This window comes from Schistocerca nitens, chromosome 4 (assembly GCF_023898315.1).
Source record: "Schistocerca nitens isolate TAMUIC-IGC-003100 chromosome 4, iqSchNite1.1, whole genome shotgun sequence".
Taxonomy (NCBI): domain Eukaryota; kingdom Metazoa; phylum Arthropoda; class Insecta; order Orthoptera; family Acrididae; genus Schistocerca; species Schistocerca nitens.
Window position 1 is genome coordinate 576,054,598 of NC_064617.1, and position 20,644 is coordinate 576,075,241.

Consider the following 20,644-nt stretch of genomic DNA (forward strand, 5'->3'; position numbering starts at 1 on the left):
TCCAGATAATAAAAAAAAGAAACGGGGGTACTGTCTGTCAATTCTACGTTTTAGCACTAAAACCATGACTCCCTAATATTGACAGTTTTTTTCAAAGCAAGTAGATCACTGCTTGCTTTCAAATTAACTTGTTTTCACATTAAAATTAACACATCTAAGTATGATTTTTCAAAGTATAGAATGCGAATGTGTATGATGTCTGTAATTATACGTTATTACTTGTTACCTCACCTGTGGGATCTCTAATGCGATGTGAAACTGTTCCGAACATCTTGTATTTCTGTTTGACATCCACATCTTTTTAAGAGTAATTCCAGCGTCTTGCATCATATACACGTTCATCTAAGGCGGTAATCGCCTCCACAGCACTTGATCCATGAAAGCATACATTTAACTCCCTATGACTGAGCCATAGATTCTGTATATTTCCTGTAAATATTTTCCAGTGTTTCGCCGCTGAAATTTTTTTTGATATGTTAATTGCTCCTACAGCATTGTCCTCGTATAGAGTTAAATGGCAGTTTTGTCTATGAAATCTTCATATGTACTAAACATCAAATGACTGCGGGCATTATAACTATAAAGTCATCTCATTCCCCGTAAAATCCAGGACATACAGATAGTCTAAAGTCAGAACCCGAATTATTCTATTCACGTTTACGGCCTGGTTGTAGATGATGGCAAGACAGAAAAAGAAGACCAGGAGCACAGTGTGCAGAAAGAAGTAAAGCATTAAGTAGTTAGACCTCTCTACTTTTCAAAATTAGTCTGTCAGCATCCCAGACACGTATAGTTGTAGCTATTCTCTGAGGGCGTGAAGCACAGCATCTGTGGATCAAAAACATGTCCCACGTGCTTTCAGCCCCGTTGGCAAAAAATAAAGGGACAAGATATTTCTGCGCAGACGCAGCAATTCGTGTACTAAGAGAAATTACCTCGGTAGGCACCTTATTGACTGCTCAAACGAGGAACCAGTATATGTGGAAATGTCTACCGAGATTAAAAATTTCCTTAAGTTCAAGAATGCTCACCACTAGGAGCGATGTTCCTACATCGTATACTCTGACATCGAGAGCCTCCTAGCTCCTGTGGCACGTTGTCAAGGTGATCCTAACACCTCACAGCTTCACAGAACGACACATACCCTACGCTGCGGCATATCCACTTGCATGCATATCCATTTGACTTTAACCGCAACAAATTCGAATCATATGCCAGAGATATTCTGCAGGGTGGATGCTCTCTTAGCTCGAAAAACTTATGTGGGGAAATTGAAGGGATTTATCACAACAACATTCCCTGGACCGACTTGCAAGAGAATGATGCCTTACGTGAGAAAGCAGTTAACTGCCATGTTTCTGAGCTGCCGTTGGATAAAAAAGAAATTCGTCACAGTCCACTGTCATCTAACAGGGGAGGTCCATGTCACAGATCTCAATGATGCAACTTAATATATAAACTTCTACGACGCATAACTCCTTCCATAACTCGAGTGGGGATCATGCTCACCTCCTTGTTGAGCACTAGGGTGATCTAATCTTGGAAGGTGATAAGATCAGTGTCAAACCTGACACGTTTGAAAAGTGCATTCCAGTTTCCATGCAAATCACGCCAAAAGTAACATTCCACTTCCTGGATTCGCTATGATTCAAGCACACATCTCATCAGAAAGTTGCTGAGATGATGACTTAGAAGGATATGCATATCACCAGAGGTGCATATCTTGATTATGTAAAGTTTCAGCTTGTGATGAAGAGAGGCCTTTCCTTACGAATACGTGAATTCGGAGGAGAGACTTCTCAAAACCATGTTGTTTGATATAATTGCAATCTGCAGTAAATCCTTGGGCACTGCTATAACGGGTGCAGAGTATGCGCATGCGGTGAATGTTTAGCAGGAGCTCAACATCCTTGATTTAGCGGAATGTGCTACATTGTACATGAACACCAATGTATGCCTGCCCATAGACTTTTGAGAAATTCCGGAGAGAGTATCTGGGCATATGCACTGAAGGTCCTGCCTACTGTTACACCGCACCAGGGCTTTCGTGGGATGCAATGTTAAGAACACAGGTCTGTGTCGAACCGTTGACCAGTGCTGAAGTGTTGTTCTTGTTATAACGCGAGATTTTCTGGGGGCTTTACCAGTGCGCACAGGTATCCCAAGGTGAATAAACTGGAAACGACTGAGTAGTAGTTCAGGCCGTTGATGACTCAAGTTATATCCCTTACTTCTTGGATGTAAACAACCTCTATGGGCAAGCCCTGCAAGAAACTCAGTCTTTTCGTGGGTCAAGTTTTTTTTTTTTTTTTTTTTTTTTTAAATCGTCAGTCTTCTGACTGGTGTGATACGGCTAGCCACGAATTCCTCTCCTGTGCCCTTTCATCTCAGAATATCAGTGGCGACCTACGTCCTCTATTATTTGCTGGATATATTCCAATATCTGCCTTCCTCTACAGTTTTGCCTCTTACAGCTCCTTCTAGTGCCATGAAAGTTATTACTTGATGTCGTAGGAAATGTCCTACCATCCTATCCCTTCTTCTTGTTAGTGTTTTGCACATATTCCTTGCCTCGCCGATTCTGTGGAGAACCTCCTCATTCCAGCCTACTTGCTTTTCAACAATCTTCTGTAGCACCACATCTCAAATGCTTCGATTCTCTTCTGTTCTGGTTTTCCCACACTCCATGTTTCACTGCCATACAATGCTGTGCTCCAAACGTCCGTTCTCAGATATTTTTTCCTCCAAGTAAGACCTATGTTTGATATTAGTAGACTTCTCTTGGCCAGTGCTAGTCTGCTTTTGGTGTCCTCCTTGCTCTTTACGTCATGGGTTATTTTGCTGTCTGGGTAGCACAATTCCTTAACTTTATCTACTTTGTGATCAGTAATCCTGATGTTAACTTTCTCGCTGTTCTCACTGTTGCAACATCTCATTACTTTCGCCTTTCTTCGATTTATTCTCAATGCATATTCTGTACTCATTACACTGTTCATTGCATTCAACACATCCTGTAATCAGAATGAGATTTTCACTCTGCAGCGGAGTGTGCGCTGATATGAAACTTCCTCATTCTGGAAACATCCCCCAGGCTGTGGCTAAGCCATGTCTCCGCAATATCCTTTCTTTCAGGAGTGCTAGTTCTGCAAGGTACGCAGGAGAGCTTCTGTAAAGTTTGGAAGGTAGGAGACGAGGTACTGGCAGAAGTAAAGCTGTGAGTACCGGGCGTGAATCGTGCTTGGATAGCTCAGTTGGTAGAGCAGTTGCCCGCGAAAGGCAAAGGTCCCGAGTTCGAGTCTCGGTCGGGCACACAGTTTTAATCTGCCAGGAAGTTTCACATCCTGTAATATTCACTTTCTCTGAGGATAGTAATGTCATCAGCGAGTCTTTTTGATGTCCTTTAACCTTTTATTTTAATTCCACTCTTGTACCTATCTTTTACTTCCGTCATTGTGTCTTCGATATATAAATTAAACAGTAGAGGTGAAAGATTGCATCCTTGTCTTACGCCCTTTTTGATCCAAGCACTTCGTTGTTGTTCTCCCACTCACATTATTCTCTCTTGGCTCTTGCACATGTTGTATACTATCGTCTTTCCCTAGAGATTTCTCAGAATTTCGAACATCTTGCACCATTTTACGTTGTCGAACGCCTTTTCCAGATCGACACATTCTATGAACATATCTTGATTTTTCTTTATTCTTGCTTTATTTATCAACTGCAACTTCAGAACTGCCCTCCGGTGTCTTTACCTTTCCTAAAGCCAAAGTGATCGTCATCTAACACATCCTCAACTTTCTTTTCCGTTCTTCTGTATGTCATAGTTGTCAGCACCCTGGATGCATGAGCTGTTAAGTTGATTGTGCAAGAATTCTCGCTCTTGTCAGTTCTTGCAATTTTCGGAATAGCTTGGATGATGTTTTCCCGAAAGTCAGATCGTGTATCGTCAGACTTATACACTCTGCACATCATCGTGAATAGTCGTTTTGTTGCCACTTCCCCCAATGATTTTAGACATTCTGATGGAATGTTACCTATCCCTTTTGCCTTAACGTGATCTAAAGTGTTCCAAAGCTCTTTTCAATTCCGATTATAATTCTTGATCCCCTGTCTCTTCTCCATCGAATCCTGTTTCTTCTTCTATCACGTCATCAGACAAATCTTCCCCCTCACAGGGGCCTTCGATATACTCTTTCGACCTATCCCCAGCTCCTCTGAATTTAACAGTTGAATACCCATTGCACTCTTAGTGTTACCGCCCTTGCTTTTAATTTCACCTAAGACTATTCTTATTTTTCTATATGCTGAGTCAGTCCTTCCGACAATCATTTCTTTTCCGTTTTCTTCACGCTTTTCATGCAGCGATTTCGCCTTAACGTCCCTGTGCTCCCGATTTATTTCATTGCTAAGTGAGTTGTATTTCTGTATTCATAAATTTCGCAACATTTTTGTACTTCCTTCTTTCATCTATCAACTAAAGTATTTCATCTGTTATCCATGGTTTCCTCGCAGTTACCTTCTTTGTACCTATGTTTTTCTTTCCAAATTCTGTGACTGCCATTTTTAGAGATGCCTAATACTCTTTAGCTGAACTGCCTACTGAGCTGTTTCACACGCAGTGTCTATAACCTTATAGAACTTCAAGAAAATGTCCTCATTCCTTAGTACTTCCATCCTCCGCTTCTTTGCGCAGTGGCCGCGCGGGGTAGCCGAGCGGTCTCAGGCGCCTTGTCACGATTCGCGCAGCTCCCCCCGTCGGTGGTTCAAGTCCTCCCTCGGGCATGGGTGTGTGTGTTGTCCTTAGGAGTTAGTTTAAGTTAGATTAAGTAGTGTGTAAGCTTAGGGACCAATGATCTCAGCAGTATGGTCCCACACGCCCAGACTCGTAGAGAATTATCCTTTTGTTGGTTATTCCATCTTTTTCTCTTGACCACATTACCCTTGGCAGCCTCCTCCCAGAGATTGGGATGGGGGCCTAGTCTGGGATCTTTTTCCGGTGGAGAGATCTATTTCAATGACATGCCACATGTGCTGTGGATACACGTCATGTGTTTTGAATGCAGTGATTTCCATTGCCTTCTGCATTCTCATGCCGTTCGTCATTGCTTATTCTTCCGCCTTTAGGGGCAGTTTTCCACGCCAGTGTGAGTGTGTGCCCTGCTCCTCCGCGCTCTTTGACAAGGCCATTGGCCGAATGAGCGTGATTTCTTATGCCGGAAGTCTTCGGCCGCCATTGCTGATGATTTTTATTCGAAGTTTAAGCGGTGGCAGGGTTCGAACACGGAATCGAGCATGTTGTGATTGCTAATCAAAGAAGATACCCCCAGACCACGGGTGCCCAGAAAGGAAATCGTCAGACTGAAGAAAAGGATGCGTGAAGTCGCTGAAATTTTTTTGATGGATATGTCTTGGATGTAGGACTGACTTCTACCAGTCATCTGCATGATACGCACAGCAACTTGATGCTGTATCTGGAGCGCCTAATCTCTCGCACTGCCTCTGTCCCCAAGCTGCTGAAAACGCTGGGGAGTAAGTAGAGATACCAGAATGAGATATTCACTCTGCAGCGGAGTGTGCGCTGATTTGAAACTTCCTGGCAGATTAAAACCGTGTGGCAGGAATTTTCAAGGAGAGATACATTCTGCACTACAGAAATTTGCAGCAGTGCCTTAGTTTAGGAACGAAACTTATTAGACTCTCCCGCGGCATTTCCTTCAAGCAGTGACACTGGTTGAAGACGTGCACTGATGTAAGCTCCGAACAGAGGGTTGTAACGACGTTTGACTTCGAAAAATTCAATTAATTAATTAATTAATGATTCTGTTTTCGGAAAAATCATGGAAAATGTCAGAGAATACCGCGAAATTTGCTTAGTTTACTGTTGGGATGGGCGTTATGGTGCGAGATATTACATCGTAATCAGCCCAATTTTAAACAGGCCGCCATATTCAATCACGAGTAGTCGCTGTAGAGATGGTTTCAGTTCAGTTCACGAAGCCTGTCCATGTCTGTGTTTGTGTTCTGGACCACTCCAAATACCACATCTACCGATTTCACTATGAGTTTGCGAAGCTGAATTCGCCTGATACCAAATTACGGACAGTACATGACATGAACAGTTTCATCTGTATGAAGTAATTAGGTACAATCCCGAAGCATTCAACATTTGTGGATATGTGATCGGTAATTCTTATGGCACAACGCTGCAAAGCAAAAACGTTGTCGGCCTGATGAATGAGAAGGCGAATGGTTGACACATTGTGAAATTTGTGAGGCTCAGATAGAAAATTTATGCATATCGTATAGATGCATCTGACAATCAGATGCGTGCTAAAGGAGTGCATCATGTGACCTCAAAGCCTGCTCGAAGATTCTGGCGCCGTTCCGCTTATATTGCGCCAAGTAGTCTTTCAGTCATGAGGTCATGACAAACATATTACTCCGCAGCTAGAAATGCGGCTGTTGTGTCATAATGACAAGTGCTTTATCTCTGGGGACAGGATCGGGACCATCTCGTAATGGAAATATTGGGTTGTATATGGAATAGTTACATGAACCATTTGTCACAGTTGTGTATGTGTCAATGTGTTAATGACTACACATTCTGTGTGTGCGAAAATTATGAATTCACTATGTTTGCATGTAAATATTGTATATATTCGTGTGCAACTGTGGTTTTTTTTTTTCACCAGCCGGTGATGGTCCATGTTCCCCGTCTATTGTATATAGAAAAGTGTTCAGAAAGAAATCACTAAAATGTTAATACTTTATGTAGAATGATCAAATCAATCAGAAAGAAAATAATTGAGATGTAGTTATTGTATGAAAGACTAGCAAGTGTATGTAGAAACTGACACAAACAAATGTGGTGTTTACGTTCTTCTAGTTTTAGTGTGCCTGACAGCATTAGTAACGTAAGTCATCAGAAAAATGTATTGTAGATAAATCACTGTAAATAAACTAATGTATATAAGGGATCAAGAAAAAATAGTTTAATTATTGTTCATCGGAAGAAATTGCTTTGTAGATAAACTAATGATTATAAGACATCAGAAAAAATTACTGTGCTTCGTAAATAAAACAACAAAAGGATTAAAAAAATTGTAAAAATTAGCTTTGTAAAGTATTGTAGATGAACTACTTTGTATATAAATCAACAAAAGGAATCTCAATAAAAATTGTTAGTAATTAAATCAAACAATACTATTAAGAAATTGTATTACAAGATATATTGATATCAATAAACTATTAGTTAATGAGTTATGTCCTCTTTATTATTTCCTGACTCTTTCACTGTATAACTATTGTTGACAATAATTCGGTTACTACAAACCTGAACCTCTCCCTATGATGCACTGACCTCGAATGAAGAAGCCTATACAAATGCATTAGTTATAAAAGATGAGGTGAGGGATGGGGAGGTTGAATCTTACTGGTATAGGAGTGGAGTGGGGGGGGGGGGGGGGGCGATTTCCCGCCATTTTAATGTGCCCTTAGAAGTCGAGAGATAGGAGGGGTTTCATGCTAGTTTTACATCACACAAGACCACATGAACGATATCAAGGTACATGACCTTCAATGTAAGTAGTCCAGTTGCCTCAGGTGTGTGGGTAGGGTGGAGGTTCCCATAGATGACGTCGAATGTACCACATATAATTTCTGAAGATTGGGGTATCCTTGAATATAACTAGTCCAAGTATGTAACCTGACATTAGAAGTGACATTGAGATAATATCGTTATCTTGGCTTGAAGGGGCACTGATGCGCGGATACGCACCATTATGCTACTTACCTTAGGAGAAGTAGTGGAGGAACATTTGAGTACAAACTTGGAGAATATTTCGAGTGACTGTTTTGGTGTTATTGTAGTAATCGATGGAGATTTCAAGTTACCAGCTATAGACTGCGAAATAAATAATTAAGGTGTGTAACAGGGACAGTGCATATTGTGAAATAACTGTAAACATCTAATCTGAGAATCACTTTGGGGAGATAAACAGAGAACCGGCTAGTGGAGGTAATATATTAGATCTCCTGGTCTAGCATTTTCCGTAGGACAGGAAACAGTATTTTTTATATTGTTAAACATTAATTCGTCACGTTGCCCTCCACCGATTGGCCGCTCCTCTTCTCAGGTTGCAGTCCGCGCTGTGCTGTCTGTGTGCTACCGTAGACGAATCTGTAAAGACTTCATCAAGTCGGGACGTATAAAACCCTTAAAAAAATTTTGTTTCTACCAAGAAACAAACGTTTGTTTTCCTTTGACACTGGGCGCCCAAGTTAATGCTGTCAGGAGTATTTGTTTGGGCTTACTCCATTTGAACACTAAAAAAAATCTAAATTGCAAATATATCCCTAAACATGAGAATAAATGTGCCTTATAGCTGTTAAAGAAAACACCAGGTATATATCGTGCACCCTAACAATGCTACCAGATATTATCGAGATATTCGAGGCCCTACCTACCTTCCTGAATATGTTTCTCATTAAGAACGACGCACTGAACACCGCTATGAACACTTGAGTTCATCACCTTATCCGTCGTCATGCTTCGTGAGGATGTGCTTCGCTTACCTGGTACATCTCAGCATTTTGATCGAATATTATACCTGTATATTTATCATATTATGTTTGATATGTTTGGATTATATGTACACACAAGGTAATACTGCAATTAAAATTAACCCCTATTTACTTGATATTTTATTTATTTGCTTAAGGCGCTCAGAAAAGCTGCTCTCATGTCTAAAATAGTGCACAGAATACTCTCAAATATTAAAAGTTTTTCTACATCATAGTATTTTTTAAATTATTTGCTCTGGAATGCAGTAAAAATACATTACTTATATTGTAAATTTATACATAAAAACCATAATTAATTAAAAAGAATATCGAATGAAAATAGTAATGAATAAAGAAAAGAAACTAATCTATTAACTTGTCGCTTTAGATTAATTTTACTTTCTGGCTATCGCTTGGCGGCTGTATCGATATCTGGACTGTTTGTATACTATAGTGCTGGTCGCCCTCCTGTTCGTGTGTGACTCAGTACGTCTCAAGCCATCATAATCCTTGTGGGTTTCATACGTAATATGTCTGATGCTAATTATCTGAGTATGATTTGGTAATGTAATTATAATTAATTGTCGAGTTGTTAGGCGACTTCACAATAAGTCGAGTTATTACTAGCCTGTTTCAAGTTACAAATATAACTATTAAGCTAAATTAAAATTATGCGAGCTTTTATACAGCAAGAGCAACGCTTGACTAATCTCAAAATGTTTTTATCTTACTTTTTAAATTACACTCATGCATTTGTTCTTGGTTAATGTCACTGACGTATCTCACACATTCTGTCACTATCGGCACTATTATTACCTGAACACCTTCCCCACCCTTTGCATCTTCTCCTTAACTCGCCCCTCTCCTCTGTCTCCAGCTCTCAGACCAGTTTTTCGGCCCTGTTAGTTAATTCCTAAATAATTACTTTGTAACAGCGTTCAATAACTGAAACGTATCAGTATATCTTTTTAACAACCGAGTGTCGCTTTAAGGTGTTTTGATGTTCTGTAGCTTCCGCCTGAGATGGCATATGAACATCAGATGCTTGATGATCCTAAACCGCCACATCACACTATGCTGATAATCTCGTCCTGTCATAAAATGAGCTGTTGTAACTTTATGGGGTTATGCAAACTATTTGTATTCTCTTTATGACGTTCAGAAAAATAGTGTGTTTTTGACTTCCTTTCTTCCTACTGACCCAGTCCCGCTGCCATTCGTCGGGTGCCCAGTTTCGAAGATCTAACGTCCTGTCTATTACAGAAGTTGTAGGTTTCTGCATTTTACGTTGTCTCGCTGTAACCGCTATCTTGCGGTAAACACCTCACTGTTGCGTCAGCTGGACATTTTCCGAAAATGATGAGAACAGTCTCCGCTGGTGTAGCCCTGAAGACTCTCGTCATCCTAGAAACCCGAACACTTGCCACAAAACCCACAATAATAATCATTGTGGTGTAGGCTGTAGAACGTCTAGGAGTAAGCCGAAGCTGGCAGTGCCAACGCTGGCCATTTTATCCACGATATTACCCTCCATTTGACTAGGAGTGATAGGGAATTGGAGAAGATGCGAAGAAGAGCAGCGCTTTCTTGACTGTCTTATTTATTAGGCACAAAACTATTCAAGAGAGACGTTGTGCATCACAGTTTGGTTTACTGTAGAAATTATCAAAGCATACTTTCAGAAAACAAATAGTGTCCATCTGCATTGGCCCTATACAAAGTCTGCATATATCGCGAATCTTTCGCCCAGCGGAAAGTTCCAAGCTACTGGTTCAAATGGCTCTGAGCACTATGGGACTTAATATCTGAGGTCGTCCGTTCCCTAGACTTAGAACTACTTAAACCTAACTAACCTAAGGACATCACACACATCAATGCCCGAGGCAGGATTCGAACCTGCGACCATACAAGCTACTGGTAAAAGCACAAGTGACTCCCATATATAATAAGGGCAAAACAACGCACTCACAAAATTACTGCTGCGTATCAATCAGATGGGTTTGCTGCCGAATTCTTGTACGTATTCTGCGTTCGAACATAATAATTTTTGATAAGATAGAAAAGCCAATATCCACAGATCAGCACTGAATTAGAAATCATCGGTTATGCGGAACGCAGGTTCCCCTTTCTCGCACGATGACCTGCGAACGTGGATGAAGAGCAGCAGGCAGAGTCCATATTCCCAGAGTTCCAGAAAGCGTTTGACACAGGGCCCCATTGAAAAGTGTTACCGAAGGTCCTAGTGTACGGAATAGATTCTCAGATATGCGGATGACTCGATAACTTTTTAGCTAATAGAAGCCATTACACTGTCCTGGTTCCCAAATAATAATAATGAGCGTATGGCATTGGCGGCCAGGAGACCCCTCGCGGGGCGGTTCGGCCGCCGCTCCACAAGTTCTTTAACGCCACTACGGCGACTTGCGAGTGAATGAGGATGAAATGATGAACGCACAACACCCAGTCATCTCGAGGCAAAGAAAATCCCTGACCCCGCCGGGAATCGAACCCGGGACCCCGTGCGCGGGAAGCGAGAACGCTACCGCAAGACCACGAGCCGCGGACGGTTCCAGAATGTTCGTCGGAAACAGGAGCATCATGAGGAGTGCCCCAAGGAAGTGTGGCAGAGTCGCTCATATTCATTATATACATAAACATTCTGAGGAATAACGTGTGCCGAAGTCCGCGTTTACTGACGCTGTAGTGTATGGAAATTTGTCATCGGTGAGCGAAGGAGGATACAGGGTGACATAGAACTTTGGTGTGATTAATGGCAACTCGCTATAAATGTATAGAAATGTGAGCAAATGCGGATGAGCATGAAAAACAATCCTGTAATATTCGAAAAGTATATTAGTGGCTTGCTGCTTAACTCATCCACATCATTTAAGTATCTAGGGATAACGTTACAAAGTGATATGTACTGAAACGAGCATTTAAGATAGGCTGTGGGGAAGGCGAAAGGTCAACTTTGGTTTATTGGGAGAATTCTAGGAAAATGTAGCTGAGGTGTAAAGATGACGACGTGTAGAACACTTGTGCAAACCATTCTTGTGTACTGTTGGAGTGTTTGGCTTCCCACCAGGTCGGATTAAAGGAAGCAATTCAGGGGCGTTTTGCTAGATTTGTTTCCTGTAGTTTTGAGGAGCAAGTGAGTATTTCTGGATGTGCTCCATGAACTCAACTGGGAATCGCTGGAGGGAAGACGACGCTCTTTTCGCGAAACGTTACAAAATTTAAGGAAACGGCATTTACGACTGACTAAAGAAAGATTATACTGCCAGTAACGTATATTTCACGCAAAGAGAAGAAAAGAGAAATTAGGGCTTGTATGGAACCATACACTGTGGTGACGAAAGTCACGGCCTAGCGAAATGCACATATACAGATGGCGGTAGTGTCGACTACACAAGGTATAAAAGGGCGATGCGTTGATGGAGCCGTCATTTCTACTCCGACGATTCATGTCAGAATTACAGACTTTGAACGCGGAAAGGTAGTTGGAGCCAGACGCATAGGACATTCCATGTCCACAGTGTCAAGAGTGTGTCGAGAATACTAAATTTCAGGCAATACCTAACGCCACGGAGACCGCAGTGGCTGACCGCCTTCACTTAACGATAGAGAGCAGCGGCGTGTGCGTATAGTTGTCAGTCCTAACAGACAAGCAACACCGCTTGAAATAACCGCAGAAATCAATGTAGGACGTACGACGAACCTATTCGTTCGGACAGTGCGGCGAAAGTGGGCATTAATGAACTGTGGCAGCCTGCAGCACCTCTGCTGGGCTCGTGACCATTACGGCTGCAGCCTAGACGACTTGAAAGCAGTCGCCTGGTCAGATGAGACCTGATTTCAGTTGCTAAGAGCTGATGGCAGGGGTCGAGTGTGGCACAGTCCCCGCGGAGACATGGACCCAAGTTGTCAGCAAGGCATTGGGCAAGCCAGTGGTGACTCGAAAATGGTGTGGTCCGTGTCTACATGGGATAGACAGTAAATGGTTATGTCCGGTTACTTGGAGATCAGATGCAGTCATCTCAAATATCGATGGAATTTTTAAAGATGGCACTGTGCCATCTCAGAACATTCTGGACAGTTCGAGCGAATGATTTGGCCTCCAGGACCGCCTGAAATGAACCCCATCGAACATTTTTGGGACATAAATGAGAGATCAGTTCGTGCAAAAATCGTGCACCGGCAACACTTTCAAGATCATGGACGGCTGTAGAAGTAGCATGATATTATTTCTCTCAGGGGGCTTCCAACGACTTGTTGAGTCCATGCCACGTCGATCTGCTGCACTATACTGGGAAAAAGGTGGTCCGACACGATATTAGTTCAAATGGCTCTGAACACTATGGGACTTAACATATGAGGTCATGAGTCCCCTAGAACTTAGAACTACTTAAACCTAACTAACCTAAGGACATCACACACATCCATGCCCGAGGCAGGATTCGAACTTGCGACCGGAACGGTCGCGCGGTACCAGACTGAAGCGCGTAGAACCGCTCGGCCACAAAGGCCTGCGACACGATATTATGAGGTGTCTCATGACTTTAGCCACCTCAGTGTATAGACAGTCGTCTTCTCTCAATTTGCGAGTCGAACGAGAAAGAGAATGACTATCATTGGTTCAAGGTTGCCTCCACCATACACCGTGCCGTGGCCTTCGGAGTATGTGTATGGGTGCAGATGCGCCTGAGAAGAATAAACCGATACAGAAATGCTTCCCACCTGCATTTCACAAAAAGGCCATAGAGGTAAAATAAGAGAGATTCGAGCCGACGTGGAGGCTTACCAAGAATCGTTCTTCCACGAATCCTTTCCACCTCCGCCACTCAACAAGGGATGGCTTGCAGAATGTAGATCTAGACTATGACTGTGACTGTACCTACACGTCGTCGTACAAATCCTCGAAACAACTGCATAAAGTTCAACTCGTAATTGGGCTGCTGTATTGCACAAGCGTTGGATTCCGATTTGGGAAGAGTTTGCCCTTAAGCAGCATAAATGCGAGATTTGTTGGCAGCTATTATCATGTTATTGCTAGAGCACCGCCACTGCATCTTTGAAAGTATATGGTTCGTACTTTCTCCAAGCTTGCTTCTGGAATCCCCAGATATCACCACCTTCATATCATCGCGTAAGCCACATCCCACATTCGTTTCCTTATTTCCATCCAACAATTCCAAATGTGGCCCAGTGGTCGTAAATATTGGTCCACATATCGAGCCTTGTACTGAACTATTAATAACCGCCACATTCGCTCCATGTATACACACACAGACCAGCCATTCGACGGCACGGAGTAATTCGAGAAACTGAAGTAAATGCATTTTTGAGTCCAGAGACATCTTATGCGATCCACCATCCCAGGCCACCATAAACCTGTGATGTTGATACTAGCTACACAATATTTACTGTTTGTGCTGGTTACAACTGGAGATTGATGGTTTAATACTGAGGCGGAACTAGAAACCTACGATCCTTGCTTTACGAGGCGGCGCTGTTCAGACCGTGGAAGCTGGCCACTGAGGAGTCACCTCCCTCCCACCCCCAACACTCAACCAGAAATGTCACTATGTGTACAAGTCACGTTGGCGTAGTAGCACGCCCTCGCTAATGAGAGACCAATTGGCTCCACAGGCTCTCGGTGCGACGTATCGCCCGCAGAGACTCTCCGGAGACGATGGAGTGGGAGCGCAACAACACGGTGCGGCTGATCGAGCTGATCCGCGCGCGGCCCTGCCTGTGGGACGCGTCGTCGCGGCGCTACACGGAGCGCCATTGCCGCCGCGACGCGCTCGCAGACGTGGCGCGCACGCTCGGCGTGTCGCTGCTGTGCGTCCAGAAGAAGTGGACCAACCTGCGCACGCAGTACTTCCGCGAGCGCACCCGCCTGCAGACCATCCCTGGCCACAGCCCCAGGTGGTTCGGCTTCAACATGATGCGTTTCCTCGAGGACGGCCCTATCGGCCAACACCAGCGCTCCTCTAGTGCCGGCAGTTCCGGCATGGTCGTGGTAAGCTTAATGGTTCGAGCTGTCACTAAATTCTCCTGTGTACGAAGAACTCTAATATCAGTCACATCCAAGATGATGAAGTGTATATTTATGATACACACAGTCATTGAGTGCACCGTCTGAACTGATCCGTGTGTACGAGATGTGTGACACTGACAACGCTGCGAGCGATCTGGCATCGCTGTATCATTCTTCTTGTGTAGACCGTTGTGTTTATCCCTTCCAGGCGCACAACCCGAGTTTAAGCTAGATACAGCCGTCATGTGATTTCTGAAAGCGCCATCAGTGGTGGGTCACGAAAATGGAACAGCCAGCTCTCAGACCAACGTCATGCTATCACGTTTTGTGTTAAACTCGGGGAATCCGCGAGTGTGAGCTATAAAAATTTGAAACAGGCCTCTGGGGAACATTCCTTATTAAAAGCACATGTTTATCGCTGGTACAAATCCATTTTTGAAGGGCCGAGAACACGTTGGAGATGAATCTCGCCCAGGGAGACCTTTGACTTCAAAAACCGGCGAAAACATCACAGGTGTGCTTGCTTTTGCGAGACCATATGGATGATGGCTGACGTGTTAAGTTTTTTTACCGCAAATGAAATTTTGACCCGAGTTTTGCATATGAGGAACATGGTGCCGGAAAACCTCACAACTGAGTAGAAGGACAATCGAACAAACATGTGCGTTGATCTTGTTGAGAGGACTGCCACTGACCGCAAACGGTTCGGTCGTGTGATCACAGGTGATGAATCCTGGATTTTTTAGTACAATCCCGAGGCAAAGCGGCAGAGTCAAGAGTGACACACCGGGACATCTCCTCGACGGAAGAAAGCTCAAATGAGCAAATCAAAGATCAAAACGGTGCTAATTTATTTTTTGAGACTAGAGATATTGTGCACAAAGAATTTTTTCCTCCAGGAAAAACTGTCAAAAATGCCCTTGAAGGGTTCAGGAAAATGGTGAAGCGAGTGAGACCTGATATTGCAGACAGGTGGATACTGCATCATGGCAACGCCCAATGTCATATGGCCATTTCCATCACGGAATTTTTGACCTCAAAAGGGATTCCTGTTGTTCCACAGCCCCCCGTTCAGTTAATCTGACTCCTGGTGGCTTTTTTTCTTTTTCCGAAATTTAAAAATGTCGTAAAAGGACGACATTTTGGGACTTTGGAGAACAATTAAAAGAATGTATCCGACATGTTAAAGGCCCTGTCAGTTGAAAGCTTTCAGTGCTGGTACCAAGACTGTAAACAACGACTCCGTCGGTGTATAGCTGCCGAACGGAACTACTTTGAAGGGGACAATATTGTGGTCAGAAAAAAAATAAAAACGTTGATAGATCACACCATTCACACACTAGTATCCAAAAGGTACGCGCAATCAGTAAATAAGAGCGTATTTCCAGTACTAGGTGACGATACAGCTACATAACAATGTAAGTCTCTCTTACAGGACAGTCAGTGTACGAGAGCTACTGATAAAGGTTTAATTACCACCACGAAAAGTCAAGTTGCTGCACGAAACTTGGTATTAGTCATTCAAACTCCACCCTACGACACATTTTTCCCCTCGATGAATGACGCGACGAAGTCTTTCATTCTTCTTCTTCATTACTGCATCAAGAAGATCAAGAAGTCTTTCATTGGAGAAGCGTTGGTACTGATTGTTCAGGAAACGTTCCACTTCAAAAATCATCTCGCCGTCTTTCTGGAAATGTCTGCCACGCAACAGTTTCTTCATGCAAGGAAAGAAGAAGTTGTTCGGTGCCATGTCACGAGAAAATCGGACGTGAGCCGGCCTGGATGGCCGAGCGGTTGTAGGCGCTACAGTCTGGAACCGCGCGACCGCTACGGTCGCAGGTTCGAATCCTGCCTCGGGCATGGATGTGTGTGATGTCCTTAGGTTAGTTAGGTTTAAGTTCTAGGGGACTAGTGCTCAGAGCCATTTGAACCATTTTGAAAATGGGACGTGAGGCAAAATGTGACAGCCCAGAGAAGTAGAATGTGTGACTGAGTCCTGTGAAAAATGAGCTGGGGCCTTGTTGTGGAGTAAAGAAACCCCTTAAACAGCCACTCATAAGTTCGTCAAGAAGCTATGATAGTATGCTCCCACGATAGTTTTCCCGGGCCACAAACTGTTAGCCTCATAACATGCAAGTCTCAAAACCACTCATCACCATTTTGTCCCAACATGCCTACGTCTTCGCCTTTTCCGGCTGTGATATCATACACAGTCAACCACAAGGAAGAAAATCAGCAGAAGGCATCACTAATTTCGATTTCTAGCCATCCACTGCCCCCCCCCTCCTCCCCCCCCCCCCCCAAATGCCACACCAGCCGCTACAGTAACAAACAATGGACAAAGAGTTCTAGATTAATCTAGTTTAAGACAGTTTATTTTTAAGTAACATTTCTGTGTATGTATGTATGTATAAACGCCTGAAGATGAACAGAACATGATCGAAACGCGTTGTATTATGTTAGATTAAACATAAAATAACGAAAGTCACTGGCAGCAAAAATTAGAAATAAATAATTGAATTAGATTGTGTTTGCCTACGTAATGCGTTACATTACTACCAACATACAAAGATAAGCGTTCATAGGAGTAATTATCGACTCAGTTAAAGGAGAGAGGGTCAATATAAGGTTTATCTAAATGACTTCCTACGTCAAAGGACATTTTCGAGTTTTCTACTTCGGCTATTTCTCACAAATATTCAGTTTATTATGCCTTACACCATTGGCCAATTTCGGCCTTACTGTCCATTTTCAAGCACATTATATGTCGATGTGCTATACATTTATCCCGTTAATTAAAGGCGATATAGCCGATCTGAAAGCGAGCATATAAGGTGCAAGCGTCAGAATTAAAACCGCAGGGCTTGGTGTTCTACATCGAAAGCAAACACGCATAGTGTCCTATAACGCGGCATTAGTTATAAAGATGGCTATTACCGCATGCAGTAAGCTTACTGGTTTTAATTCTGACTCATTCGCGTTACGAGCTCGCTTTCAGATTGGCAATATCGCCGTTGATTAACAGGATACTTGTACAACAGACTGACACATACTGCACTTGAAACTAGCCTGTATGGCCGAAACTGGCTAATCGTGAAAGGTATAAAAAAATTGAATACTTGTGAAAAATAGCCGATGTGAAACTTCAAAATGTCTTTTAAGAAAGATACTGTTTTGGTGTCCCACATAAAGAAAATGACTTCTTTGGTCTCCTAATCTCCATGAACTAGTATTCAACCGAGACGAAAGGTCGAAGCAAGCACTTCATTTATCAAGCCTGTAACAAATCAGCAGTAGCAACGCACATTAAAGACACAGGCCACCCTTTGAAAATCGAAGACAACCTCGTAATTTTACACAAAATAGGAAAATATAAAAGAATGGATGTTGTTGTTGTGGTCTTCAGTCCTGAGACTGCTTTGATGCAGCTCTCCATGCTACTCGATCCTGTGCAAGCTTTTTCATCTCGCAGTACCTACTGCAACCTACATCCTTCTGAATCTGCTTAGTGTATTCATCTCTTGGTCTCCCTCTACGATTTTTACCCTCCACGCTGCCCTCCAATACTAAATTGGTGATCCCTTGATGCCTCAGAACATGTCCTACCAACCGATCCCTTCTTCTGGTCAAGTTGTGCCACAAACTTCTCTTCTCCCCAATCCTATTCAATACTTCCTCATTAGTTATGTGATCTACCCATCTAATCTTCAGCATTCTTCTGTAACACCACATTTCGAAAGCTTCTATTCTCTTCTTGTCCAAACTATTTATCGTCCATGTTTCACTTCCATACATGGCTACACTCCATACGAATACTTTCAGAAATGACTTCCTGACACTTAAATCAATACTAGATGTTAACAAATTTCTCTTCTTCAGAAAAGTTTTCCTTGCCATTGCCAGCCTACATTTTATATCCTCTCTACTTCGACCATCATCAGTTATTTTGCTCCCCAAATAGCAAAACTCCTTTACTACTTTAAGTGTCTCATTTCCTAATTTAATTCCCTCAGCATGACCCGATTTAATTTCACTACATTCCATTATCCTCGTTTTGCTTTTGTTGATGTTGATCTTATATCCTCCTTTCAAGACACTGTCCATTCCATTCAACTGCTCTTCCAAGTCCTTTGCTGTCTCTGACAGAATTACAATGTCATCGGCGAACCTCAAAGTTTTTATTTCTTCTCCATGAATTTTAATACCTACTCCGAATTTTTCTTTTGTTTCCTTTACTGCTTGCTCAATATAAAGATTGAACAACATCGGGGAGAGGCTACAACCCTGTCTTACTCCCTTCCCAACCACTGCTTCCCTTTCATGTCCCTCGACTCTTATAACTGCCATCTGGTTTCTGTACAAATTGTAAATAGCCTTTCGCTCCCTGTATTTTACCCCTGCCACCTTTAGAATTTGAAAGAGAGTATTCCAGTCAACATTGTCAAAAGCTTTCTCTAAGTCTACATATGCTAGAAACGTAGGTTTGCCTTTCCTTAATCTTTCTTCTAAGATAAATCGTAAGGTCAGTATTGCCTCACGTGTTCAGTGTTTCTACGGAATCCAAACTGATCTTCCCCGAGGTTGGCTTCTACTAGTTTTTCCATTCGTCTGTAAAGAATTCGTGTTAGTATTTAGCAGCTGTGACTTATTAAACTGATAGTTCGGTAATTTTCACATCTGTCAACACCTGCTTTCTTTGGGATTGGAATTATTATACGAGGGCGGTTCAGAAAGTAACCTCCGATTGGTCACAGTGCGGGTTGTGGGGGGAGTAGCGACGCCATCTGTGCGTTCACGCACTCAACAGGTCAGTCGGCATCAAGCCGTGGTCGAGTGAACGTCGTACCTGCGCTAGTTTAGTTTTTGTGGCAGTTTGAAATGTGTGCTGCAATAGAAAACCCCGCCAAATGTGAAGTGCGTGCTGTCATAAGGTTTTTTACAGCCAAAGGATATTCTGCAGCAGCTATTCATCGTGAGCTTTGTGCCGTGTACGGACCAAGAGTTATGAGTGAAGGAGTTGTCCGTGAATGGGTACGTTTATTTAAAAGTGGACGAGAAAACGTTCATGATGAAGAGAGGAGTGGTAGACCATCATTGGTGACTGACGAACTCGTTCAGACAGTTGATGCAAAAGTTCGTGAAAATCGACGTTTCTCAATGTCGGAGTTGTCTACTGGTTTTCCACAGATTTCTAAGACTCTCTTGTACGAGATAGTGACAGCAAGATTGGGTTACCGTAAGTTCTGTGCACGATGGGTGCCCAAAATTCTTACCGCCCACCACAAAACTCAAAGAATGGCCTCTGCATTAGACTTTCTGTCACGTTATGAGGACGAAGGAGAACCATTGTTAAACAGAATCGTGACCGGTGACGAAACCTGGATTAAGTACGTGAACCCTGAGACAAAAGAACAATCAAAGATGTGGGCACATTCAAATTCGCCTACCAAACCAAGAAAAGCCTCGCAAGATTTTTCTGCCAGAAAACTGATGGCAACGGTGTTTTGGGATGCCAAAGGGGTGTTGTTGGTTGAATTCATGGAACGTGGTACGACCATTAATCAAGACGTGTACTGTGAAACAATAAAAAAGTTACGACGGGCTATACAGAACAAACGCCGTGGTATGCTGACTTCCGGTATCGTTTTTTTGCACGATAACACCCGTCCTCACTCTGCTCGCAGAACAACGGCCCTTCTTGAGTCCTTCAAGTGGGACGTTATCAACCATCCACCTTACAGCCCTTACCTTGCATTTGAAGAAATGGCTCGGGTCACAGCGGTTTGATGACGACGAAGAGCTCAAAGATGCAGTCACAGGCTGGCTCCAGGCACAAGCGGGTGATTTTTATGCAGAAGGAATTTCAAAGCTTGTGACGAGATACGATAAGTGCCTCAATTGCTATGGAGACTATGTAGAAAAATAGTGCAAAGATGTAGTTGTAAGATGTATATATTAAAATATTTTTATTTAACTTGGTGTATTTTTTTAAATCAACCGGAGGTTACTTTCTGAACGGCCCTCGTATTCTTCTTG

The 20,644-nt window shown here is 42.9% G+C and overlaps 1 non-coding gene across 1 annotated transcript; it reads left to right on the plus strand.

Annotated features, from left to right (window-relative positions):
- Nucleotides 1–3,236: 3,236 nt before the first annotated feature.
- Nucleotides 3,237–3,309, plus strand: Trnas-cga (transfer RNA serine (anticodon CGA)). The gene has a single exon. It is a non-coding gene; the product is annotated as a tRNA-Ser (tRNA).
- The last annotated feature ends 17,335 nt before the right edge of the window (nt 3,310–20,644 follow it).